The sequence below is a fragment of the Macaca thibetana genome, chromosome 3 (assembly GCF_024542745.1).
Source record: "Macaca thibetana thibetana isolate TM-01 chromosome 3, ASM2454274v1, whole genome shotgun sequence".
Lineage (NCBI taxonomy): Eukaryota > Metazoa > Chordata > Mammalia > Primates > Cercopithecidae > Macaca > Macaca thibetana.
The window spans coordinates 27759210-27786797 of record NC_065580.1 but is presented as its reverse complement, the minus strand read 5'-3'; the positions used below and the strand labels follow the sequence as shown (position 1 = coordinate 27786797).

Here is a 27588-nt window from a genome sequence, read left to right as displayed (position 1 = left end):
CTTAGTTCAGCTGCTGAAAGCGTTGCTCGGCCCCGCTCGGGAAGGGGTTAGGGTCCTGAGAGCGAGCCCAGGGAGAAGGGGCAAGGTGTGTGGTGGATCCGGGGCGCGCACAGGAGAACCGGAAGCCCAGTTGTTCTGCGCTTGGGATTTGGGGGTTGAGGTTGAGGAGGGCTTAGGGGACGGGCGGCTCTGGGAGGTGGGGCAGGAATCCGAGCTTGCGGGGCCCGGCCCGCTTGCAAACTACCCCGAATGTCTGCGGTCGTCCGAGGTGGTCGGCGTTCGGGGACATGTCGTTCAGTCGATTGCTGCCGGGACAAAGTGTAAAGCCGAGGAGTGCCTATTCCAGAGTGGGGTCATTAAAAGTGATTAGCTCTAGAGTAGTGTTAAAAGTCACGGAAGGCTGGAAAGTTGTGGAATCCATCTGAATCCTAGCAGGCGGGGAGAAGTTGTAGAATTGGCAGACGTTGTCTTTAATGCCTGGAAGTTCTGAAAAGATAGGGAGTGGGAAGGAGTGACATTACCGAAGAATTTCAGTATTACAGCTCATTAGAAGATGGGTTTTTATGGACACAGACCCGTTTCCCAACCCAGAAACTCAAACATAGAAAAATCTGGCTTTAATGAATTTGATTTTCAACACCGGCTTTGTCTTGATCCCTGATTTAGGTGTTAAAAAAGAGTTCAGTTGCATTGTTAGGGTTTTTTTTTTTTTTTTTTCTCTCTCTAGCAAGTTCCTTCTGAAATGCTGAAAATACTCTTACATAGTATCTTATTTATCTTTGCCTTATTTTTGAAAGGAGGAGCAAATCTAACTCCAATTTTACGTGCTAGTGGAGAAACTGGCTTAGTAAAGGCTTAAGAGCTGTGCAGATCCTGAAGAAAAATGCTAGTTGTCTCTCTAACCATTTCACAGGACCGAAACGATTTTATGAACAAAACAAATTAATGAATAATATATTTTACTGAATATTTTGCTAAACAAAAAAGTGGCTAGATCTGTGAAGCATACTCAAGTAAGTTTTCCATCTATATTTGAGAAATTCTTCACATTTATCCAAATTTGATTTCACTGGTTATATCAATGAAGAATCTCAAAATGGAGCTGCAACTGGAAGAATCTGTCTTGACTGCCAGCCTCCCATTTTATTCACCAGGTCAAGGGTTGGCATTCAGTAGGATCTGGCCCAATGAAGGGTGCCAAGTGACCTGTGGTTTGATCTGGCCTGTGTAGCCTATTCATGGCCGTATCCCTGATTGATGCTGAAACCCAACTTTCAGTTAGTGAGCCAGGTAAACATTCCAGCCATGTACTTGGAGTTGAAATGTGGCCCTATGTACTTGACCTCTGATATTCTGGGTTATCATGTTCTTGAATCTGAAGTTATTCAGCTTTTTTCTATACTCAGGCTAGGATTATGGACAGTTGGGAATTGGTGTGGCATTGTTTGATCTAATTGTAGAGACATTTTTCTGGTCTTGAATTGGCCTATTTCCAGGATGTCACTCCTTAAATTTTTGGTGTAGGCCTGAGGCTTGGATAATACAAGTACTATTTGCGTTATCTGTTGTACAGACATTTTAAGAAAGTACATTTCAAGCAGGAAATGATTTAGTGGGATGGCAACTTTAATCTGACTTTGTGTTTTGTTACTCTGGCCCCTGGTTTGCAGTGGGCAGAACACTAGTTTTGGAGTTAGAAAGCAACAATATGAGATTGGAGAAATACATTGCTGCAATTTTCTCAAGTACATACATAAAATAGTATTTAATACATATGTAATTTTCATACACTTCCATTTACTATATCTTATTTAATCTCTATGACATGTTGGAGAATATTGTGTCTGCTGGGTTGGTGTGTGTCATGCCTAAATTATAAAACTCTTGGCTCTGAACTTCTATTAGCAAGCAAAGATGTTACTCCTCTGTGTGACAGAAGATGTAAGAAAGGGATGGACTTTACTTACCTTTGCCCTAAAATCCTCTCTAGCAGCAATTGCTGTATCTTATATTGGCAGTGGAAACCATATTAAGGTACTTCTTAAACAGGTCTCATTTTAGGTAAAGACATTTGTTGAAATTGTCCACAAAGTGGCACGTATTTGTTAACATAGATATAAGCATTTCGAGGTGGCAGTAATAAATCAGTAACAAAAATGGTAAACAGTTGTGATGTGCCATCCATTTGCTAGGCTCTCTGATGAACATTTTTAAGTGTATTAACTCATTTAATCCTTACCACAGTCCCAAGAGGAATCTCCATTTGCCAGATGTTGGAAACAGGTAGCGAGAAGTTAAAACTTGCCTAAGGTCACACAGCTACGATGGAGCCAGAATTTGAATCAAGGTAGTCAGACTCCACAGTCTGTGGTTTTTAACTATAGTGTTTTACTGCTTCTGCACAAAAGGTATATATAGTACAGGAAATCAGAACTTTAAGAGCTCTTGTATTAAAGGCACTTATATTTTAGTTGTGTAAAGAAATGTGAAGTCATTAAAAAAAATTGAACAATTTTATCTCTATTTTCTTTCTAAGGACTTAGAATTTTTTTTCGCTTCTTCCAGAGGCAGAAAAAGTAAACATTTCCCCTTTCAACTCTTTTTGATTTATTTGGACTTTAAAAATGTTAAAGTGGATCCAGTTATAGGGAACACATTTTTACTTTGAGACTTAAAAAAAGGCCTTTTATTTTTGTGTGCTTAGAAGAGATTGCCTGTATTTTACTTTTTTCTGAAATTTACACCTAATTTAAGAATTAAATATACTTATTTAAATAATTCATAGAATTACATATACTCTTATACATAAAAATGTTTTGTAAACTGCTAATCCCTGTACTCAAATTTTTTTTTGCACCTAATAATGATGCTAGCTACAATTTGTTGAGCACTTAATATATGCAAGATGCTTTTTGTATACAGTTTTGTTTAATTCTTGGCACATACCTGTAAGATAGGTATTATATATGTGTGTGTGTTTTGCAGAGGATGAAACTGAGGTCCATACAGGGTAAGTAGCTTGCCCAGGGTCATATAGTTTTCCAGAGGCTTGACAGGTTTTCTGACTTAAAAACTATTGCATTGTGACTTTAATAACAGTCACCACTTATTGAGTACCTTCTATTCTTCAGGCTCTGTATTGAGCATTTAGCATGCGTTCTTTGATGTAGTCTTCACAAAAACCCTATGAGATAAATATTATTATTCTATTTTAGAGCTAGGAAGAGTGAGATTCAGAGAGGTAAGTTAACTTGCCCAGGTCTAAGAGTTGAAAATGTAAGAGGAGCAGGACAGGGTGGCTCACACCTGAAATCCCTGCACTTGGGAGGCCAAGTCTGGAGGATCACTTGTGCCCAGGAGTTTGAGATCAGCATGGGCAACACAGTGGGACCCCATCTCCAATAATAATAATAATAATGAGGAGGAGGAAGAAAATGTAGGTGATAAGGTTCTCATCTTGGGCCTTTTGACTTCTTCTGTTACGAAAGCTGCTCGTTATTATACATGGCTATTGTATATGTCTAATTGAGATTACAGATAAGAAGTGCTCTAAGGTTAGACCAGCAAGAGAGGGAAAAATAGATTTTATCTTGATGTGTAAGATTTTTGTATACTCATGAGAACAGGGAGAAACTTTGAAAGTATTTTTTACATATTAGGTAATTTCATTGGTATACAATGATTCTTATCTTGTTTACATATTATTGAATGACTTAGATAATTTAGATGATAAAATCTGATAGATTTTTAAGTGTGTTTACCTTTTTCCTGTTAGTCTTATTACTTAAAATCAAATAGTACTTAAAATAGTACCTTGTGTCAACATGTGATTGATTCATGGTTCAGAGTACAAATGTTATGATTTGACCACTAGAATAGAAGATGAATTTATTTCAACTATTTTTAAAACTAATTTTAAAATTTCACATTTGAAAATGAATATAGGCTAGGCACAGTGGCTCATGCCTGTAATCCTAGCACTTTGGGAGGCTGAGGCAGGACTATCACTTGAGGCCAGGAGTTTGAGACCAGCCTGGGCAACATAGTAATACCCCATCTCTACAAAAGGAAAAAAATATATAAATATTTATATATTTTTGTTACATAAAACATATATGCATATTTATATATTATTACGTAAAAAATATGTAAATGTGTATATATATATTCTTTTCCTTCCTCTTTGTCTCTACAAAAGAAAAAGACAGCACCTCGTCAACACCCCATGTCTAAGAAGAAAAAATAGACACTTTTTATGTAATATATAAAAATATACTTTATATATATTTTAATATATATTTTGATGTAAAAAATGCTCTACGTTTGTTATGGAATATTTGTAAAATATGGACCCACATAAACAAAATTTAAATTAACCTTGATAACACTACCTAAAGATCACTAGTCACCCTTTAAATACTGATTATCATTCCAGATTTTGTACTGTAGATGTATATGTTTTTCAATTTACTTTTGTCCTCTGTTTACTGTTCTGTATTTGCTTTTTCCTCCTTAACAAATAGTAAATATTTCCTTATGTTATTAAATATTCTTCTATATTGTCTTTTTTTTTTAAGGGACAGGGTCTTGCTCTGTCACAGTGGCATGATCATAGTTCACTGCAGCCTCGACCTCCTGGGCTCAGGCGATCCTCCGGCCTCAGTTTCTCAAGTAGCTGGGACTACAGGCACATGCCATCATGCCTGGCTAATTTTTTTTTTTTTTTTTTTTTTTTGTAGACAGAGTCTTGGTCTATCACTCAGACTGGAGTTTAGTGGCACCATCCTGGCTCACTGCAAACTCCGCCTCCTGGGTTCAAGCGATTCTTGTACCTCAGCCTCTTGAGTAGCTGGGATTGCAGGTGTGTGCCACCACTCCTGGTTAATTTTTTTATTTTTGGTAGAGACAGGGTTTACCATCTTGGCCAGGCTGGTCTTGAACTCCTGACCTCAGGTGATCCACTTGCTTCGGCCTCCCTAAGTACTGGGATTACAGGCATGAGCCACCATGCCCAACCAAGCCAACCAAGCCTGGCTAACTTTTTAAATTTTTTGTAGAGATGGGGTCCCACTATGTTGCCCAGGCCGGTCTCCAGCTCCTGGGCTCAAATGATCCTCCCACCTAAGTGCCCCAAAGTACTGGGATTATAGGTGTGAGCCACTGTGCCCAGCCAAAATTTATTTATTATGGATGCATTATATTCCATGTAATGACTTTATGTCATTTTGTTTAATTGGTCCCGTTATTAGACATTTAGGCTTTGTGGCTTTATTTTATTTTCATTTGTGTTTGTTGTTGTTTGACCATTATGAGTCATGAGGTAATTTTGCTTTATAGAAATTTTTTTGTTTGTTTGTTTGTTTTTGAGATGGTGTTTTGCTCTTGTTGCCCAGGCTGGAATGCAATGGCATGATCTCGGCTCACCTCAACCTTTGCCTCCCAGGTTCAGGCGATTTTCCTACCTCAGCCTCCCGAGTAGCTGAGATTACAGGCATGTGCCCCCACACCCAGCTAATTTTTTGTATTTTTAGTAGAGACGGGGTTTCTCCATGTTGGTCAGGCTGGTCTCGAACTCTTGACCTCAGGTGATCCTCCCACCTTGGCCTCCCAAAGTGTTGGGATTACAGCCACTGCGCATAGCCTGGAAAAAAATTTTGAACTCATTGGTGATAAATTCCTAGATGTTGAGTTGCTGGATTCAAGATATCAGTTTATTTTCCTTCTATCTGTGTGGACTACTCTGGGTTCATTTTGGCATTATCCTTGGTAATTTGGAAGAAAACATGTTTAAATCAGAGACAGGTCCTTAGAGATGTCTAGAGATTGCTTATATAATTCAAAAGTGATAATGCTCCCAATAACTTTTTTGTTTCTTCATCCCCTATCCCTTTATTTTAGCTTTTAAGTGAATTTTGATTTTATTAATCACATCTGGTTGAAAATAGAACATATTTATGAAATTTATTGTGTATTTGGTGTACAGATAATGGTGGTTATGCAAATGGGTTTGAGGTCTTGTTACAATAATTCTATAGGCTCCTGCAACCTAGAATTTGTGAACCCTAGTTTGGAGGCATGCAACTCCCAGGAGACTAGAGACTATTATGCCCTTCCTTTTCTTCCTTTTCTCCCTGTCTTAAACTGAGATTTAAAGACACTGGCCTTGCTTGGGAATCTACTGGCCACTGAAAGTTCTGTATTTTTCAGTCTGGGACTCTTAGAAATTCAGAAAAATAAAAACACTCAGGATGGAAGAAATGTATTAGGTAAACTCAGGATGATAATTTGAGTCTGCAGAGCTGATTCCTAGAATTAGATTTTTGTGACTTTTGGCAAGTTATGATTCTTTTCTGAGCATCAGTTTCTTCTGTAGAAATACTTTTTATCTTGATCAAATAAATGTTGAGAGGTTTATGTAGAGTTTTTTGGGCAGATGGGTAAATGGTCCTATTATTTGCATTAACTTTTAGGTAAATATTTAAATAGGTTTTTAATAAATGATTTTTGGCCTGATACAAATACTTTGTGATGTTTTACATGTAAATAAGATACATTTCAGCCACTTGTGGCAATGAGTTTGCTGTATTTCAGTCATTCAAAAATCATTTTTGGAAATATGAAAGATTTTCTAGACTTTACATAGTCTATAGAGATACAGCTATTTATAATAGACATTTTAATATGTATAAAATGTTTCAAAGAATGAACAGTTGAGAATTTAGAGATCCCTAATTACTATTTGTTTATAATATCATTTGTTAGAAATCTCTGATAAGGGACGATAGAGTGGAAAATTTATAAAATTTTTAGGTCTTTATAGGTTCAATCTTAGGATAGTTCATCCGGGTATCTTCTCTACTACTGGATTTCCCAGGGCTTGTTTTGTGAATGGCTGATTCTGTACATTGTTGCTTATTAAGGGGTGGTCAGATAAAGCTCTAGAAGTCCAGCAGTATTATCATCTATTAATATGGGGGACTTTTGAAGAAAATACTTCTTAACATCTTTGCACATTGGGGAGATGTTTCAGTTAGAAAAATTTTTTTTTGTTGTTTAGTGAGAACTTCATGACTTGGTTATGAATATTTGTAAAAATCCGTGAAGTCAAAGCAACATTCTGTATAATACTATATATATATATATATTTTCATACTATATAAAGATATTGTTTAATGGGTTTTGCTTATGATGAAATGTTACTTATTAAGATTAATCCATGTTTTAAAAAGTATACAAAGAGAAAGGAAATATCATTTATAGTCATTATCTAGTAATAATTTAAGTAGTCTAATATAAATCTGTCATTTAAAAAGTTGTTGAATGGCAGTTAATTAGATTAAAATACCCTAACATAACTTATATTTTGAATTGGTAGTTAATAATAATTGAAAACTAGGCTATGTTTAGTCATAAGAGTGTAGGGTTTCCTCTCAGCTCATTTTAGCTGTATCCCACAAGTTCTGGTATGTTACATGTTCGTTGTCATTTATGCAAAAATGTTTTTCAAATTTTATTTTGGCTTATTCTTTGACCTGTGGGTTTTTTTTTTTTTTTTAAACAAGTATATTGCTTACTTTTTGAACATTTGGGGATTTGCTAGTTATCTTTCTGTTACTAATTTCTTAATTTCACTATGATTAGAGAACACACTGTGGATGGTTTTAGACCTTTATTGATACTTGTTTCATGGCTCAGCCTTTTTATAAATGTTTATGTACCCTTGAAAAGACTATGCATTCTGCTATTAACTACTGTCTTCTCTGTACTTTGTTAAGTTCAAGTTTGTAAATTGTGTAATTGTGTTGTTCAAATCTTCTCTATCCTTACTGAATCTTTTTTGCCTTTTTTTCTATTCATTACAGAGAGGTGTCTTGAGGTTAAGTGTTAAATGTGTCTTACTGTGATTGTGGATTTGTATATTTCTCCTTTTAGTTCTATAAAGAACTAAACTGTATGCTTTATGTATTTTGAAGTCATATTACTAGGCACATACAAACATATCTTTCTAGTATGTTGACTCTTTATCGTTATAACATGTCCCTTTTTATGTCTAGTAATACTTGTCTCTCGCCTCAAAGTCGTCTTAGTATAGCTACACCTGCTTTATTTTGGCAACTGTTTGCTTGTGTGGTATAACTTTCCCTCTCCTTTTTGCTTTTAATGCTTCTGTAGCTTTATATTTGAGGTCTGTTTCTTGTTAAGAATAAACAGATTTTTGTTTGCCTGTTTTCAATTAAATCTGAAGTGTATTTAGCTCATTAACAATAAATATAATTATTGATAAATTTGGGTTTATGGCTATCATTTTATTGTTTTCTGTTTGTCGTACTGGTTCTATATTCTATTTTCTCTCCATTGTTGCCTTCTTTTGAATTAATCAAGTGTTTTAAAAAATGTTATTTTATTCCTCCCTTTAATAGCTTGTTATATATTCTGTTACTGTTCTTTTGGTGGTTACACTAGATTACCACAAGCATTCTTGTGGTACATTAGAGTTGCATATTCATTAGGATTTTGAAAAACATCTCAGACATTGTTAGGACCCTAGAAAACTTTAATAGCATTTATCATTCTCCTGCTTTTATGTTGTCATTGCCATGCATTTCAAGTCTACATTTAAATCCAGAGACTGTTATTTTGTACAGTTAATATTTACCCTTTCCATTGTTCTTTATTTCCTTTTGTATTTACATGCTTCCATCTGAGATTAATTTTCCTCTGTCTGAAGAGCTCCTTTTGGGGAGTTTGGTGGTACTGAATTCTCAGTTTTTGCTTGTTTGAAATTCATTTATTTTCATCTTGGAAGAATATATTAACTGACTGTAGAGTTCTGCGTTATTAGCTGTTATTTCTTGAAGCACTTTAAAGGTCTCAGTTCATTGTTTTCTAGCTTCCATTGTTTCAGTTGCAAAATCAGCTGTCAGACTTATTGTTGCTTCTTGGAAGGTAATGTGACTTTCTTGTTCAGCTGCCTTTCTTTTTGTCGTTCTCTTTTTCTTTACGTTTAAACAGCTTTTCAGTGATGCACCTAATAATGGTTTTGTTTGTACTCTGTTTGAAGTTTCTGGCACCTCTTGAATTTGTAGTATGAGATCAGTTGTGAAAAAATTTTGACCTTTTAAAAATATTGTTTCTGCCCCATTTTTGTCTGCTTTCCTCTGTGACTCCAATTAAATCTTTATTATACTTTTTATCATCCCCCATATGTCTCTTGCTCTCTTCTGTTATTTTTATAATTTTTTTCGTCCTCTTACTCCATTCTGGATAGTTTTTACTTGACTGTATTTCAGTTCATTTATTCTGTATTTAACTATGTCCAACCTGCTTTTTAAAACCGTCTATTCTTAATTTTAGTTATAGTATTTTTTAGTTTTAGAATTTTTATTTGGTTCTCTCTTTTTAAGATAGGTTCTGATTCTCATGTGAAAGTCATGTATTTTTTGAGCATATTAATCAAATTGCTTTAAAGTCTGTGTCTGAAAACTCCAGTATCTGGATCACCTATAGGCCTGTTTCCATCATCTTTTTCCTTTTGGTTTAGCATCTTGTTAGGTCAAATAATAATAATAGTTAATATATTTGTATATTAACATATGTTAATTATATATTCTATTGTACATTATATATACTATTATATGTGGATAACATAATAGTAATAATTATTATTAGGCAACTTTTTGATTGAGTGCCAGACATTATGTGCAGAATTTTAGATACACATTTTGTATCTAAAATGATACATTTCCCCAGATAGGATTCACATATCTTCAGATTCACCCATCTTCTTGCAGGCAGGTAGAGATCACTGCAACTGTCAAGGACTGAGCTGAGGTTAGGTTTTCAGCCTTATAAACCTTGTTCTACCTGTAGTTGGCTTCCAACTTGTTAGTGCCCTAGAGATCTCAGTTAAGAGATAGGGTGTTTTTAGGGCTTCTCCAGCTTTTTTTTTTCTCCGGACCCATGAGAGCTTTAAAAGCTCCTTCTTCCTTTTTAATTGCTTTCTGCTGGCTTTTTAGCCTTTTGCTATGTGTAGTTTAAAAGCTGACAAATCCCTCAAGAGGAAAATCAGTACTGAGCGTCAGATTTGTTCTTCTGTGCCTTCACAAGATCACAATGGGATCTTGACTCCTCAAGACTTAGCTACCAAGTTTTGTCCCCCTACTCCCACGAAATTGCCAAAAACTTTGCTGACTTCTCTGCCTCCTAGTGGCTGTCCTTTTTTGGCTTCCCACCCTCTTGTCCTGTGCCATTAAAGAAATAGGTGACATGTCTTGAAAGGGAAAGCTGCACAGAATGTTAGATACCCTTCAGTGAGTTTCTTGTCACCTCAGAAAGTTTCAGTGAGTTCTTAGCTACCTCAGAAAGTCTCTGATATTTTAAGAACTTTCTCCCTATTTAATACAGGTTTTCTATTCAAGAGGGAGTGTTGGTCTGCTACAGACTGTTCCGTCATATTCAAAAGCAGAAATCTTTTTGTGTTTAGTTCTTTTGGAATAGTGTTATATCTTATAGGCCTATGAGTTTCTCATGGTTATATTAATGTAATAATGTAAGACTTGATCCCCAGAGTTCTTTGTCTCTTGCTCAGTGTTTTCCTTCATTAACTGCTTATTCTTGCTATCTGATGGGAAATAATTTTGGAACATAAATACAGTTGACCCTTGAACAACATGGATTTGAATTTGCAGGTCCACTTATACATGATTTTCTTCTGCTTCTGCCACCTTGAAACAGAAAGGTCGATCCCTTCTCTTTCTCCTCCTCAGCCTACTCAACGTGAAGATGACAAGAATGAAGACCCTTTGTGATGATCCACTTCCATTTAATGAATAGTAAATACTTTTTCTCTTTCTTTTAATTTTCTTGATAACATTTTCCTTTCTCTAGCTTGTTGTAAGAATACAATAAGTATGTCATACATGTAACACATGAAATATGTGTTAATTGGCCCTTCATGTTATTGATAAGGCTTCTGGTCAACAGTAAGCTATTAGCAGTTAAGTTTTATGGGAGTCAAAAGTCATACATGGCTTTTTCAACCGCATGGGAGTTGGCGCCCCTAGGCCCCGCATTGTTCAAGGGTCAACTAACTATAACATGATTTGTTAGCAGTTGTTTTATTCTTGATCTTAGCCAAAAGGCTGAAGAGTGATTGTTAAGCAGTTGTTTTAAATGTTTATTAAGAGTTAAAATGAGATTTTACTTTTGGTTTTGTTGGTGATTTGCACATTTCTTTTGAGACTTACTTGTTTATAAGGTTAGGAAATTGAGAGTTGGTCAGGTGCAGTGGCTTATGCCTGTAATCCCAGCACTTTGGGAGGCGGAGGTGGACGGATCACTTGAGGTCAGAAATTCAGCCTGGCTAACATAGTGAAACCCCATCTCTACTAAAAATACAAAAATTAGCAGGACGTGGTGGTGCATGCCTGTGCTCCCAGCTATTTGGGAGGCTGAGGCATGAGAATTGCTTGAACCCAGAAGACAGAGGTTGCAGCGAGCTGAGATTGTGCCACTGTACTCCAGCCTGGGTGACAGAGTGAGACTCAGTCTCAAAAAAAAAAAAAAAAAAAAAAACAAAAACGAAAATTGAGAGTTTAATCTTTAAGTATAGTATTTCCCTTCATGTAATAAGATTTTTAAATTATCTACCTTTTTGTTAGAACTTTTATGGAATCTTATATTTCTGTGAAGATGTAGGTCTAGAAAGAAGATACTTGGGTTTGGTGTAAACTTTGGTTTTTGTAAATGTTAGTATTTAATACTTTAAAAATATTCCTACTTTTTTTTTTTAGTATGACTAATATTATGGCCAATATCACCTATGTATTTGTTGTTAAGGAAGTTGTCTTATATACATAGAAATGCTATAATAAGCTACTTTAAACAATCCTGGATACGTTTGTTTTCCCTTCTGTGACTGTCCTTTTTCTTCCCTTTTCCCTTTTGATTAAGAAGTTGCATCAGAAAAGTCATAAAATCTAACTCCTGTTTATTCTTCAGCTGTCAGCTAAAATGTCACTTTCTCAGGAAATCCTGCCCGACCCCCCTTTCCCCATTGATCTGGCACCCACTCCCCTGGCCCTACAGTTAAATGTTTTCATAGCAACAAGTACCTGTCGATCATTTTTTACAGTTTGTAATTACAGCTTTTTTTTTCTTTTTTGAGATGAAGTCTTGCTTTGTCGCCCAGGCTGGAGTGCAGTTGTGCAGTCTTGGCTTACTACAACCTCCGCCTCCCAGGTTCAAATAATTCTCCTGCCTCAACCTCCTGAGTAGTTGGGACTACAGCTGCGCACTACCACACCTGGCTAATTTTTGTATTTTTAGGAGAGACGGAGTGTCATCATGTTGGCCTCAAACTCCGGACCTCAGGTGATCCACCTGCCTTGGCCTCCCAAAGTGCTGGATTACAGGTGTGAGCCACCATGCCTGGCTTCCTGTATTAAAATGTATAATTATTCCTGTATTAAAATGTATAATGTATTATAATTACTTGATTAATAGCTGTCTTCCCAAATAGACCAAAAACTCCATAGAATGTATGGAATTTTCCTTCATCATTGTAGTCCAAGCATGATATTTATTAAATGAGTAAATGAGTGAATTAACTAGCCATTTTGATTACTTTTCTCTTTTTAGTGCAGTTTTGGTTTAGGACTGTAAGGTGTCATATTGGCCATATTCAGAATGTCACATTAGTGACATAGTTTTAAGTCCATTCTGTATTTTTTTTCAATGAGTTTCAGCAAAATCTGAGAGTGTCTTGAGTGAAATTGGTTATCTCTAGGGTGGAGGTATTATATTTGGAAAGACTTGTAACAATAGAAAGCTTTTTATTTAAATTGTTGAGTTTTAAATGATTTTTATTATGAAGTTATTTATGATTTTATAGGTAATATTTTTAATGAGACTTTGAAAAATTTGTAGAGTGCAGTTTATTACAGAATCTGATTTGCCTAATAGTTTTTGAGTATCTGTATTTTTATTAATTTTAAGATAGGGATCATTTCCTCTAATTCTTTGAACATAATTATTTGTTGGTTGATTTTTTTTTTTCATGTAACAGTGTTTTTGAGATGTAATTTATATACCATACAATTCTACTTTAGGGTATTCAATTCAATGGATTTTTTTATACATTCACAGATGTGACCGTCATTGCAGTCAATTTTAGAACATTTTCATAATCTCAAGGAAAACTGTAGCCTTTGGCTATTATCCACTTACTCTTCCATCTCTGAGCAACCACTAAACTACTCTTGGTGTCTATAGATTTGCCTATTTCAGACTTTTTCTATAAATGGAATCATATAATATATGGCCTTTTGTGATTGGCTTCCATTTAGGATATTGTTTTCAAAGTTCATCAATATTGTATCATGTATCTGTACTACATCGTTTTTATGGCTGGTAAGTATTCTATTGTATCGATATACCACAGTATGTTTAGCCATTCATTAGTTCAGTGGTCCCCAACCTTTTTGGCACCAAGGACTGACTTTGTGGAAGGCAGTTTTTCCATGGATCGGGGTAAGCGGGGAGGATGGTTTCAGGATGAAATCGTTCCATTTCAGATCATCAGGCAGTAGATTCTTATAAGGAACAAAACCAAAACAGCAACAACAACAACAACAACAACAACAACAACACGATTCTCGTAAGGAGCACCCAACCTAGATCCCTTGCATGTAGGGATGGTGCTCCTATGAGAATCTAATGCCTATGCTGATCTGACAGGAGGCAGAGCTCAGGCAGTAATGCTTGCTAACCCACCGCCACTCACCTCCTGCTGTGCATCTCAGTTCCTAACAGGAACCGGTACTGGTCTGTGGCCTGGAGGTTTGGGATCCCTGCATTAGTTGATAGACCTTTGGATTATATCCACTTACAGGCTATTATGAATAATGCTGCTATAATAAACATTCATACAAGTTTTTTGTGGACATGTTGTCATTTCTTGGGTATATGTCTAGCAGTGGAATTTCTGGGTCATTTGCTGACTCTATGATTTAGTTATTGGAGAAACTGCCAGATTTTTTTGTTGATTTTTTTTTTTTTTTTTCTGTTATGTAGTGTCAAGAAACCGTTTAATGCGTATGAATTGAAGCCCTGTAAGGAAAGTGATCATTTGGGATTAGATAGCAAATTGCTTGACTTCAAATGTATTACTTTGAGAATTTTCTGTGACAGTTTAGCTAGTCCTTTGTGTTCCTTATTTTTCTTGAGAATACGTGAATTAGCTCCCTGCCTTCATCTTTGAAGATATTTACCTATCAATGTACAGGCACGTACACACATAGGTACACATATGATACTTTGCTAAGCAGTTCATGCTGGGGACAGTAGTTGAAAGTCAGTGTGTTTTTTCCTAAAATGTATATTGTTTGTGTATATGTGAAATATCAAATGGGAGACATTTTTGGAAGCAGTGAAATTTGTTTATGAATTCTTTCCTTATACAAAATGAGAATAGGTTTTTTTAAAACAAATTAATCTTTTTCTATTTGTTTCTTTCAGCATTGATGACTGGGAAGTGAGAGACATAGATTTTTCAAGAGCTGAAAATAACTTCTAGTTTAACAAAATAGTTTCTTCCAGAGCTTAGAATTTCAGATGATTGGAAAATTCATACATCTAGGTCTGAAAGTTTAAGTCTTTGGCATCTATGGAGATCTCTGTTTTCTACAACCTAAAATGCTATGATGGGTGACAGGTTAAAGACAAACCTTTTTAAAAAACGTATGTTTTTATTGCTATATAGTGGTATTACGGCTTTTCAAATTCCTATTTTTACCATAAACAGATTTATTAGGTGCTTACTGATTCCAGATGATAGCCTGATCTGTTAGAAGGTAGAAGAAGGAAACTCTGGTGATACACTTTCCATACATGGTTCAATAGGAGGTAGCAAAGGCTAAGTATGAGTAAGTGACAAAAGCAGTAAATGCTGCAGAACTGAAATTCAGAGAATTGCGCTTCCACTGTTGAGGAAGGCTTGAGGGGAGACTTTGAAAGAGGTAAATGAGCTATGCCTTCCTTTGGGTACTGATTTAATTTCTTTTGCCATTTTTTGCATTTCTTGAATGTAGGAATTTATCCTTACCCCTGTGCATATTCAGCAGCTCCAATTTAGGAAATTGGCTAGTGTAGCATATCATAACCAGAAAGATGTAGACTTTTCCCTAAAGTTTATACAAGGCACTTAATGGACTGGGTCCTTGATCATGTACTTCTTTCTTAGACTTTGTATATATGAAATGGTGTCCTTGTCCTTATTTCTTTCCACATTCATCCTTTTTAATGCTTTTAGTAAGTCTTTTCAGTTATTGTTAAGATTTATTTCACAGTTACAGTATTATATTGTGTTTATTGAAGGTAACTTGACTGATACTGTTCCAGAGTCACTTGCCACTTTCCTCTCTGTGTAATTAACATTTATTCTCCTCGTTATTTGTCAGTGAACTCCCTTCTGTTTATTTATAGTTTCTTTATGATTCTGCATATCAGAAGATAATAAGCACTTATCACAAATGCATTTAGGGGATGTACTACTCTCTGTAAAAAAATTAAATATATTGAAAACAGAACTCTTTGAATTTTATTTTACTCTTTTGAGGAAATTAAGATATCTTTTATGATATTTTAACCTGCTTTTCTGGGGCATACAGGGAGCACTTATTTTTACATAAATCTGAGAATGTGTGAATTGCGGATTAATCTTCTAGCAGATATCTAATGCTGTTGATAGAGATGTGTTGCCCTGAGATTTATTGGATTTAATGAGACAGTCTTTTGGTATATCCTTGAATTATGATGGGATATTGGGCTGCCACATGTAAATTTTAGAATATTTTTTAATGATGTAGAGAAAATGCTTCAGATACAATGGCATATAAAAGAGAAAACAGCAAAAAAAACCCTGATTTTAAAATGGTTTGATTCAATTTATATTTTAAAAACACACACGATTTGTATGCCTGTATATATAGAAAAGATTTTAAGGAGATTTACCAAAATATTAAGTGATTATCTCTGGGTTGTAGTAATTGGGGTGATTTTTATTTTTTAAGTGCCTTTTCTTTGGGTATTGCCTGAAATATTAAATATTATCTTATTTTAGCAAATAACAAATACTACTTTTAAATAAGAAAAAAATGGATAATTGTGTTTGTGTGAATTGCTTTGATTATAAACACAAATTATATAGGATCCTGTGTCCCATGTTAGTGAGTTCCTTTGTTTTTTTAAAGTGAGGAGCCATCAAAGGATTTTTTAATAGAAAAGTGATGTGAATAAAGTTAAGTCTATGATTTAAAATTAAAATTTTAAGTACTCTTATGACCCAGCAGTTTCAGTTTTTAGTAGCTAATTTTGAGCATCTTCAAATTCAGGCATGCTTATCCCTGGGATTACATGTAGACCTTCCACTGGGTACGCGGGCAAAAATAGTTTTAAAATACTGTTTCCTAAGTCTTACGGTTCTTGTGTATTCTTCCCTAAAATTGATCTGCCTAAGAACATGCCTGTGGCTTATGCCCTTGCTCCTCAAAAGTGTGGTCTATTCACCAGCAGTATTGTCGTTGCTGGTTGTTGGTTAAATGCAAAAAAGGTGGTTCTCAATTCTTTTAAACAAAATAAAAGGAGGACCTAATCAATTTGTCAGTTGATAAATCATAGATAATTTTTTTTTTTTTTTGAGCCGGATCTTGCTCTGTTGCCCAGGCTGGAGTGCAGTGGTGCCATCTTGGCTCACTGCAACCTCCACCTCCTGGGTTCAAGCGATTCTCCTGCCTTGGCCTCCTGAGTAGCTGGGATTACAGGCACATGCCACTACGCCTGGCTAATTTTTTTTTGTATTTTTAGTAGAGATGGGGTTTCACCATGTTGGCCAGGCTGGTCTTGAACTCCTGACCTCAGGTGATCCGCCTGCCTTGCCCTCCCAAAGTGCTGGGATTACAGGCGTGAGCCATCACACCTGGACTGATCATAAATAATTTTTAATGATAGCTCGTTACGCGATTTTTGGCATATAATTTGGAAGGTGGTAAAAAAAAAAAAAAATTAGCAGTACAGGAACAGTCCAGGTTGAGTATCCCTTACTTGAAATGCTTAAGACCAGAAGTGTTTTGAATTTTGGAATTTTTAGGATTTTGGAATATTTGCATTATGTTAATATATACTTAGCAATTGAGCATCCCTAATCTGAAATTTGAAATCTGAAATGCTCCCATGAGCATTTTCTTGCAGTGTCAGGTCAGAACTCAAAAAGTTTTCAGATTTTGGAACATTTCTGATTTTGGGTTTTCAGGTTTTGAATTCTCAAACTGTAGTAACAGAAATTCCTTCTGTTGCCTTGTATTTATTTATGTGAGCAAGGGAGGATCATAGAGTCCAGGAGTTGGAGAATAGCTTGGGTAACATAGCAAGACCTCTTCTCTACAAAACATTAAATTAGTCAGGTGTGGTGGTGTGCTCCTGTAGTTCTAGCTACTTGAGAGGCTGAGGCTTGAAGATCACTTGAGCCCAGGAATTTGAGGCTGCAGTGAGCTATGATCATGCCACTGCATTCCAGCCTGGGCAGCAGAGCGAGACTGTGTCTCAAAAAAAAAAAAATTTTAAAAATAACTATAGAGTTGATGTTGAATCCCATTTGATTCTAGCAGTGATATTTGTTCATATATACATGAGATAATTGTTTTGAAAGTACACGTGTCTTTGAGAATCATCCCTAATACCTTTATACTTAATCATTATCTGTCAAAGTTTTTAATATATTTATATTGTTTTGGTCAGTAATATGTTTATGAAATTGATAACAACATCCAGAAGAAATTTTTAAAATCACTTGGAATCTCATGATGAAAAATAAAAAAAGCTTAATCTTAATTTACATGGCATTTTCTCAAAGAAGTCATATGGAGTGAAAAATGAAAGACCTTCCAGCATATATTACATTTTGGAAAAGTCTGTGGGGGAAGTTTAAGGAGAAACCAAGATAATATAAACTTTTGACTGTATAAGAAGAGGCTGTTCATTTAAAAAACAGATGATGGTATTTTTATTCTATTGATGCTTTTAAAAGAGCATATATAACAACTTTATTAAAAATTAACAATATTTGGGCAGGTGTGGTGGCTCATGCCTGTAATCTCAGCACTTAGGGAGGCCAAGGCGGGTAAGTTGAGGCTAGGAGTTCAAGACCAGTCTGGCCAACATGGTGAAACCCTGTCTCTACTAAAAATACAAAAGTTGGCTGGGCATGATGGTGCACACCTGTAATCCCAGCTACTCGGGAGGCTGAGGCAGGAGAGTTTCTTGAACCCGGGAGGCGGAGGTTGCAGTGAGCCAAGATTGCGCCACTGCACTTCAGCCTGGCGACAGAGTGAGACTCAGTCTCAAAAAAAAAAAAAATTGGCCGGGCGTGGTGGCTCAAACCTGTAATCCCAGCACTTTGGGAGGCCGAGACGGGCGGATCACGAGGTCAGGAGATCGAGACCATCCTGGCTAACACGGTGAAACCCCGTCTCTACTAAAAATACAAAAAACTAGCTGGGCGAGGTGGCGGGCGCCTGTAGTCCCAGCACTTTGGGAGGCCGAGACGGGCGGATCACGAGGTCAGGAGATTGAGACCATCCTGGCTAACATGGTGAAACCCCGTCTCTACTAAAAATACAAAAAACTAGCTGGGCGAGGTGGCGGGCGCCTGTAGTCCCAGCTACTCGGGAGGCTGAGGCAGGAGAATGGCGTAAAAACCCAGGAGGCGGAGCTTGCAGTGAGCTGAGATCCGGCCACTGCACGCCAGCCTGGGCAACAGAGCAAGACTCCATCTCAAAAAAAAAAAAAAAAATTTAAAGTACACTGGAAATCACAACCTTTGTGATAATTATAAGGTATGAAACATTTTGCAACTAAAAAATGTTGAGGATGTGCATAGATTTTCAAAATTAATTTAGAGGGTACTTGAGCAGAAAAGCTTGTGCACCATTAACTGACAGCAGTTTGCACATTCAAGTTACTTGCGAATCTTTCAAAAATTCTGATGCTCCTAGGTTATAAAATAACCTATTATTTTGGGCCTAGGCCCAAAGTACTAGACTATGATGAAGATCCTACAAAAGTTATTGTTTTTATATAATTACATATACATATGTATTTATTATATAGTTACATGTATAGATAGAAAAGACTTGGAATCTAAACAAAAGCAAAAAGATAGGAAAATATTAATGAAAAATTGAACATGGAGGCTAGCCTTGATCCAGAAGGTCCGCCTTCTCACCTTCAGGACATGTGGCTTAATGAGCAGATGATGCTCTTTGACCGGGATTCAGGACTTGATGGGTGGGACACAGGTGAATTTCAGCTTTCACTCTTCAGTGGGATCTTCTAGTGCACGGTGCAACCTGCATGATTGTATATAGCAGCCCTGCACCTTCTACCTAATAAGAGGCCTAGAAAAGGATTAGAAAAAAAAATAGAAATTAAAGGAAAAAAATAGAGGAAAATTTATCTTAGCTAAAGAAAGACTCAGTTGAAGTCATTAGTTTGAACAGCCTTGCTGATTGTCAAGAGAGTAAGTGCAAAAATATCCATAATTAGTCTGCATTCAGATGCAGGAACCTGGTGCTGGAGAAGCTGCTCAGGCACAGGAACTGGGCATTGAAGCTGTATATGCTGCTGGAGCCTGATGCTGGAGAAATATGTATGGCAGGAATGAAGAGCTGGAGAAGCTATGTATGCTGCAAGAGCATGCAGGCCAAGCATACCTGAACCAAGAAGCCAAACAAAAACAAAAAAACCCAATGACAAAAAACCCTTACTTGCTGCGATGACTCCTGCCCCCTCTTACTGACACAGCTTAACATTGTGCCAGCTGGTAGAGGAAACATAAAGGGCCCAAATCCATTTTCAAAGAGGAGGAAAAAAGGGTGAATTTGGAGGTGAGAGTCAATAAATCCATAATTGGCTCTTTTACTTTTGCCTTTTGATGTGATTTTAAAAACTGTTTTCTCAGCATTTCATTTATGCTTAAACTGGTTAAATCTAGTATCTGAAGTTTTCTTCGTCTGGCTAATCTGATGCCCATTATTGTTTCAAGTGGATTAATATTACTGGTAGGCTTTTGTATTTCTGTTTTCCATTTATAAAGTGCAATAACATTTTTTAAATTGCAAAAATGGGTACTGAATTATAAAGACAGTAGTGCTTTTGAAACAAATGTTGGCTGGCATGTGAGGTAATCATAGTATAGTAACAAACTAATGGTTTGTGAATTGATGAACATTCTGAATTTAACAAAGGAAAGGCTGAGAGCTCTAAGATACGTAAGTATGAGTTGTCTGACTGTTGAGTGAGGAGAGTTATTACCTGTAATAAACTTGATTTCAGTTATATCACTAAACTGCTCATGTTCCATATAATATTTAAACAGAAAAGCACTCCAAAGTTGTATTCTGTGCTACAGCTATCTATATTGTGATTTGCCGTATGACATATCTCTTATTAATATATGAAGAGGCTGGGCGGGGTGGCTCGTGCCTCTAATCCCAGCACTTTGGGAGGCCGAGGCAGGCAGATCACAAGGTCAGGAGATCAAGACCATCCTAGCTAACACGGTGAAACCCTGTCTCTACTAAAAATACAAAAAATTAGCTGGCTGTGGTGGCGGGCGCCTGTAACCCCAGCTACTCTGGAGGCTGAGGCAGGAGAATGGCGTGAACCCGGGAGGCGGAGCTTGCAGTGAGCCAAGATCACAGCCAGTGCACTCCAGCCTGGGCAACAGAGTGAGACTCCATCTCAAAAAAATAAATAAAATAAAATAAAATAAAATATATGAAGAGAGCATTAAAACAACCTTGCCCATTTATCAGATATGTTCTAGGTGTGAATTTATTTGTGAATTTTATGCGAACAGGCATATATAGAAATGAGCTTTTGAAAGTCTAACATACAACTACAGCCGTTAATCAGGGACACATGTAGAAAATAATTCATGAGGCCGGGCGCGGTGGCTCACGCCTATAATCCCAGCACGTTGGGAGGCCGAGGCAGGTGGATCACGAGGTTAGGAGATCGAGACCATCCTGGCTAACATGGTGAAACCCCGTCTCTACTAAAAATACAAAAAAAAAACTAGCCAGGCGTGGTGGCGGGCGCCTGTAGTCCCAGCTACTAGGAGGCTGAGGCAGGAGAATGGCGTGAACCCGGGAGGCGGAGCTTGCAGTGAGCTGAGATCGCGCCACTGCACTCCAGCCTGGGCGACACAGCTAGACTCTGTCTCAAAAAAAAAAAAAAAAAAAGAAAAAAAAAAAAAAAAAAATAATTCATGTATATGCAGAGATGTTGGGAGAAGTTTCATTCCAAAGCTAACACAAAACAAGGTACACAAGTTTTTATAGATGATATTATCCATTGTGGTAATATTTGATCTATACTACTCTGAATTTTTAAATAGTTTTAAGAGTTAACTATAGTTGTTGGGTTTTTTGTTTGTTTGTTTGTTTTTAGACAGGGTCCCACAAATGTAATTTAAAAATATTTGTAGATCCTCTGGATTTCTCTGAGGAAGAGAGTTTGAAAAATGCTTTACCATGGGACTTAGGGCATTAGTCAAAGATACCTATTATGGGAATGAAAGGAGAGTTCTCATTAAGTAAGCAGATTTGGATTAGATAATATTGGTTTGACCTGTCATCTTTAGTACAGTTTCAAATTACTGTATTATACTGTGGCAAAAGCTGGATCTGATGCAAAGGAAAACATGAAAGAATTGAGACAGTGTGGTATAGAGAGAACACTGACCTAGGACCAGGGACTTGAGTTCTAATCCTAGTTCTACCACCGATTAATTGGTAATTTTAGATCAGTCATTTAGTTTCTCTAGCCTTTTATTTTTTTCTCATACAAAATGAGGGATTTAGATTCTGAAGTTCTTTTTTGACGCAAGACAGCAAAGAGTTGATATTACAGAGTAATTTTTTAAAGACATGTACTCTTCCCCACATCCACATATTATAGTTCATATTAAGCTAAATTGTTGCCCAGCAAAGATATTTTAAGAACTTGATATAGTTAGATGATAGTGATTGTTTTAGTTAAATTAATTACATATAAATGAAGGTTTGAGAGTGCTTAGAAACAGTTTGATCTCTTAAATCTTTTTTTTATTATTATTATTATTTTTAATACAGAGTCTTGCTCTGTTGCCCAGGCTGGAGTACAGTGGCACGATCTCAGCTCACTGCAACCTCCACCTCATGGGTTCAAACTGTCCTCTTGCCTCAGTCTCTTGACTAGCTGGGACTACAGGTGCGTGCCACCACACCCAGCTAATTTTTTGTATTTTTGGTAGAGACGGGGTTTCACCATGTTGGCCAGGATGGTCTCGATCTCTTGACCTTGTGATCCGCCTGCCTCGGCCTCCCAAAGTGCTGGGATTTAGGCGTGAGCCACCGCATCCGGCCTTAAACCTTTCTAATCCCTCTGTGATTATATTGTTATATTGTCTAAGGTTTGAAGACTGTGTGTACTAAGCAGTAAATCATTGCCAGATCATGTACAAATTTAATGATCTTTGCATTAGGTAGAAAGGGGATAGTTCTTGGTTTTGAAATATATTCTGAAGGGTCATTTAATTTCTGAAAAGATTGATAATTCAAGCCTTCTGAGATACTCAGCAGTTGAGGACTATTTTTATATGAGTGTCTCAATACATTGATTTTTTGGTTTTGGGGAGACACCAAATCATGTTAATGAGCTTTTTAGTTTGATTTTTGTCTAGTGAGAATTTTCTATTTTATCATTCTTCTGTATAGGAGTGTTTTATTTTATTTTGTTGCCATTCTTTTTTCCTGGTGGTTGCTCCATTCATTTGTGTGGAGTTTGCAGGTATGTGTTCCCAAAGTGCTTTGAGTCCTTAGAGATAATTACTACATGCTCAAACATTTTCAGTTGCTTGGTACTAATAAGTTGACTTGAGTTTTGCTTTGAGTGATAGTACCTAATGATACTACAATAGCCTGCTATTTGCTAGGCCATGGACATTCTATAGTTTTCAACCTGTATTTGCACCCACCTCTCTTTCTTTCTTCTGGTTTATTTTAAAGTAAATATAAGTTATGTTATGTTATTTCTAAATATTTCAGTATACATGAAAAAGAGGACATTTTATTAGTTATTTTTTATTTCATTGTTTTATTTAAAAACTTTTTTTTTTTTTTGGTATAGGTGGGGTCTCGCTATGTTGCCCAAGCTAGTCTCAAACTCCTGGGTTCAAGCACTCCTTCACCTCAGCCTCCCAGAGTTCTGGAATTACAGGCATGATCCACTGCTCCTGGCCTTGGATATCTGTTAATCTATAACAAATTGCTACAAACTTAGCAGCTTAAAACAATACACATTTATTATCTCGATGAGGGTCCGGTTTTTGGACATAGAGGTCTTCTGCTCCAGGTCTCTAAGGCTACAGTCAAGATGTTGGCTGGGGCTGTGGTTTCACCTAAAGGCTTGAGTGGAGAAGGATCTGCCTCTAAGCTTATGTGATTGTTGGCAGGATTCAGTTTCTTGCAAGTTGTTGCCCAGAGGTTGTCCTCAGTTCATTGCCACGTGGGCGTCTTTAATGTGGTGTTTTGCTTCATCAGTGCCAACAAGGGAATGTCTGCTAGTGAAGTGGAAGTCACAGTTTTATGTAGCGTAGACCCAGAAATGATGTCCCATCTCCTTTGCCATATTCTCTTGGTTAAAAACAAGTCACTAGGCCAACCTACACTCAATGAGATGAAATTACAATGAGATGGAATTACACAATGGTGTGAATACTTGGTGGTGGGGATCATTTGAGGCCATCTTTGAACTGCCCTGCCAGAGACATTTTCTCTTATAGCTACAATGTCATTATTTTACTTAACAGATTTAGCAGTAATTCTTTAATTACAGTTAATACCTAGTCCATATTTAATTTTCAGTTTTCTAAAAAATGTCTTTTTATAGCATTTGAATCAGCAATAAGCGTTTGAATCAGGATCCAAACGCTTATTGTATTTGTTGTTATGTCCCTTTTACAATTCTTTTTATCAAGAATTCTTCCATTAGCCGGGTATGGTGGTGCGCACCTGTAGTCCCAACTACTTTGGAGGCTGAGGCAAGAGGATTGCTTGAGTCCAGGAGGTCGAGGCTTCAGTGAGCTATTATTGTGCCACTGCATTCCAGCCTGGGCAACAGAACAAGACTCTGTCTCTTTTAAAAAGCAAAAAGAAGAAGAGTCTTCCCATCCTCTTGCTGTTTTCCTTTATCTGTTGATTTGTTGAAGAAATTGGGTCATTTGTCCTGAAGAAGCTCCCCCATTCTAGATATGTTCAGTTGTTTTTTTGTAGTGGCATTTGACTAATTCCTCCATTTGTGCTTTATATATACTGGAAGTTAAACAGAAAACCTTATTTAGATTTTGGATCAGATTTTTTTTTTAAGATGGTCTTGCTCCGTTGCCCAGGCTGGAGTGCAGTGGCACAGTCATGGCTCACTGTAGCCTTGAACCTCCTGGGCTCAAGTGATCCTCCCATCTCAGCCTCCTGAGTAACTGGAACTACAGGCGTGTGCCACCATGCCTGGCTCATAAAAAAAAAAATTTTTTTTTTGTAGAGTCAAGGTCTTGTTGTGTTGCCTAGGCTGGTCTTAAACTTCTGGCCTTGAGCAATCCTCCCACATTGGCCTCCATCACTTTTGTAGAAAGACCATTCCCTAGGTGGTGCCATATACTTTGTATTTTATCACTTCAGAAGGCACAAAATGTGGTGGTGACAACTTTTTTGTAAAGCTCTCCACTTTTCATTAATCATGTTAATATCCAAAGATAACTCATTGTTAGAATAAACTATTTCAGTAGAAGTGTCAAAATTGGATTTCTCTCATCTTACCATTCCTTTCACATTTATTAGCTGTAATTTTCCTGGGTAAAAATTTACCTCATCTATTTGAGCTTTTTGGTTACTCTGAAATATAGTTCTACTGGAAAAGCATGATAAATGCTTAATGCTTTCCTTTTAATCACTAGTTTTCAGCATAGTGAGTTGTTATATTGATGGGTGCCACAGCAACCAGGTGTCTATGTAAACAAAACTAACCCTACAACTTTTTTTTTTAAAAAAAAAAAAAAAAAAAAAAAAAAAAACGAAAAGCATTTATGAACATTAGTGTCTTTATTTGTTGTGTTTTAAATGACTTCAGTAGTCATTCTTTGTGATGCCAGATAGTTCCATCTTAGGCCAGTGGGAGCCCCTTCAGGCTTTCTCCTGTGTTCCCTTGACATGACCCCATTCTTTATTTTCTTGCTTTTTGGCATAGGAAAATGACTTTATCTACCATGCTTTAGTTGAGGCATGATGTTCGGAGTACATAATTGGAAAATAGAGATACTTAATGTTACCAGATTGTCATTTCTTTTAGATCCTTCTAGGTGATAGAGCTAGGAAATAAATTTTTTTAGGAGAAAAAATATCTTGAATTCATACTGCTATTTCCAGTTGTAGGGAAACCTGTTTTTATTTTTGGGTGTAATTAAATTTATAAGTTAACGTAGAATTGTATTTTTATGATGATGAGTCTTTTTATGCAGGAACATGGCATGTCTTTGCATTTTTCCATCTATCTATCTATCTATCTATCTATCTATCTATCTATCTATCTATCAATCATCTATCTATCTAATCTATCTGTCTGTCTGTCTGTCTATCTCTCTATCTCAGGGCTGTTTAAAACAATTTTCTCATAGGTTTTGCACATTTCTTTTCTAAGCTTATGGCTAATACTGTATTTTATTGTTGTAATTAGAGGTCTTCTCTTGCATTATATCTTCTAACTGCTTTTCGCTTTTATGTTTGAAGGCTCTGATTTCTTTGTTTTAACTTAATACCTTTAAAAAAAAAAAACAGGTATATTGTAGGATGCCTCTCTACTGGAGTTTGGGTGATTGGGAGGGAATATATTGTAAGCAGACCCTTGATCACCTCCCTGAGGTAGTGTTTGTCAGGTTTCTCCACTGTAATATTTTCCCCTTTTTTCCCTTTTGCATACTGTACTCTTTGGAAAGAAGTCGTTATACACAGCTAGCGCTGAGGGAGTGCTCTCAGTTCTTTAGAGTGGAGTATTACATAATTTCTTAGGAATTCTTCTTTATGGGAGATTTGTCTTTTCTGCCATACTAATTTATCCAGTAATTTATTTGTATCATGTGAGCTCAGATACTTATTTTATACTTTATTATAATCCAGTACTACTTTATTTATTTTGTTGCTCAAATTGTTCCAGCTTTAGTTGTTGGAAGCTGTTTCAGTTGGCTTATGTGCCCCTTTGACATAACTTCCATCAAGTTTTTGTTTTGTTTTTCGTTTTAGTGCTTTCTTAATTTCTGGTATTACAAGATGCTCCAGCCTCATCTTGTTTTATTTTCTGCCCCATTTTTCCATGGAACTGTTGTTCCTTTTATTGGAGAAAGGCATAAGAAATCAAAATCTGGGTGCTAGATGTGCTGCTTTGGGGGTTTTGTTTCTTTTAGTCCCTCTCATTAACCTTATATCCTGAAACCTTGCTATAATCATTTATTATTTCCAGGAGTTCGTCAGTTCTTTGGGATTTTCTATATAGGCAGTCGTGTCATCTATGAATGATAACAGTATTGTTTCCTTCTTCTCAATCCATAGACCATTTTTCCCCCTTATCTTCTTGGATTTAGCTAGCATTTCCAGGATGGTATTGAATAGAATTATCTCATTTCCAGTCTTGGGGGAAAACATCTAGTTTCTCACCATTAAATATGATGTTACTTGTAGGTGTTTTGTAGGTACTCTTTTACCAAATTGAAGAGGGCTACCAGAATTCCTAGTTAGCTAAGATTTTAATCATGAATATGTGTTGGATTCTGTGAAATGCTTTCTCTGCGTCTGTTGATATGATCATATGACTTTCTTCTTTAGCCTATTGATGTGTAATACATTAATTGATTTCAGGATGTTGAAATAGCCCTGTAATAAATACATTTGATTGTGGTGTGTAATTATTTGTATACATTTTTTATTTGATTTACTAATTTTTTGTTGAGAGTATTTTTGCATCCATATTTCATAAGAGATTGGCTGGAGGTTTTCTTTCTGTAATGTCTCTATCTGGTTTTTGTATTAGGGTAATGCTGGTCTCATGCAAAGCATTAGGAAGTGTTTCCTCTGGTATTCTTTTCTGAAAGGACATTCTAGAGCATTGGTATCATTGCTTTCTTTAAATGCTTGGTAGAATTCACCAGTAAAACCATCTGGGCCTGGAGATTTTCTTTTTTGGAAGATTATTAATTACTAATTCAGTTTCATTAATAGTTATTGGCATCTTCAGAAGGTCACTTTCTTGACTTTTGGTAGTTTGTATCTTTTAAGGAATTTGTCCATTTCATTTATGTTATCAGTTTTGTGGGAATAGAATTGTTCATTTTATTATCTGTTTAATATCCAAGTGATCAATAGTGATCACTCCTTTGCATTTCCAATATTAGTAATTTGTGTCTTCTCTGTTTTTTTCTTTGTTAGCCTTGCTAGAGTTTTGTCAGTT

General features: G+C 36.4%; 1 protein-coding gene and 1 long non-coding RNA gene across 7 annotated transcripts in view; both read left to right on the top strand.

The window, feature by feature from the left end:
- MKLN1 (muskelin 1) overlaps positions 1-27588 on the top strand; it is a 396930-nt gene that overhangs the window by 216732 nt on the left and 152610 nt on the right. The window lies entirely within an intron of this gene.
- On the top strand, positions 151-21323 carry LOC126949736 (uncharacterized). The gene is made up of 2 exons (XR_007723957.1): positions 151-18558; positions 18693-21323. It is a non-coding gene; the product is annotated as an uncharacterized LOC126949736 (long non-coding RNA).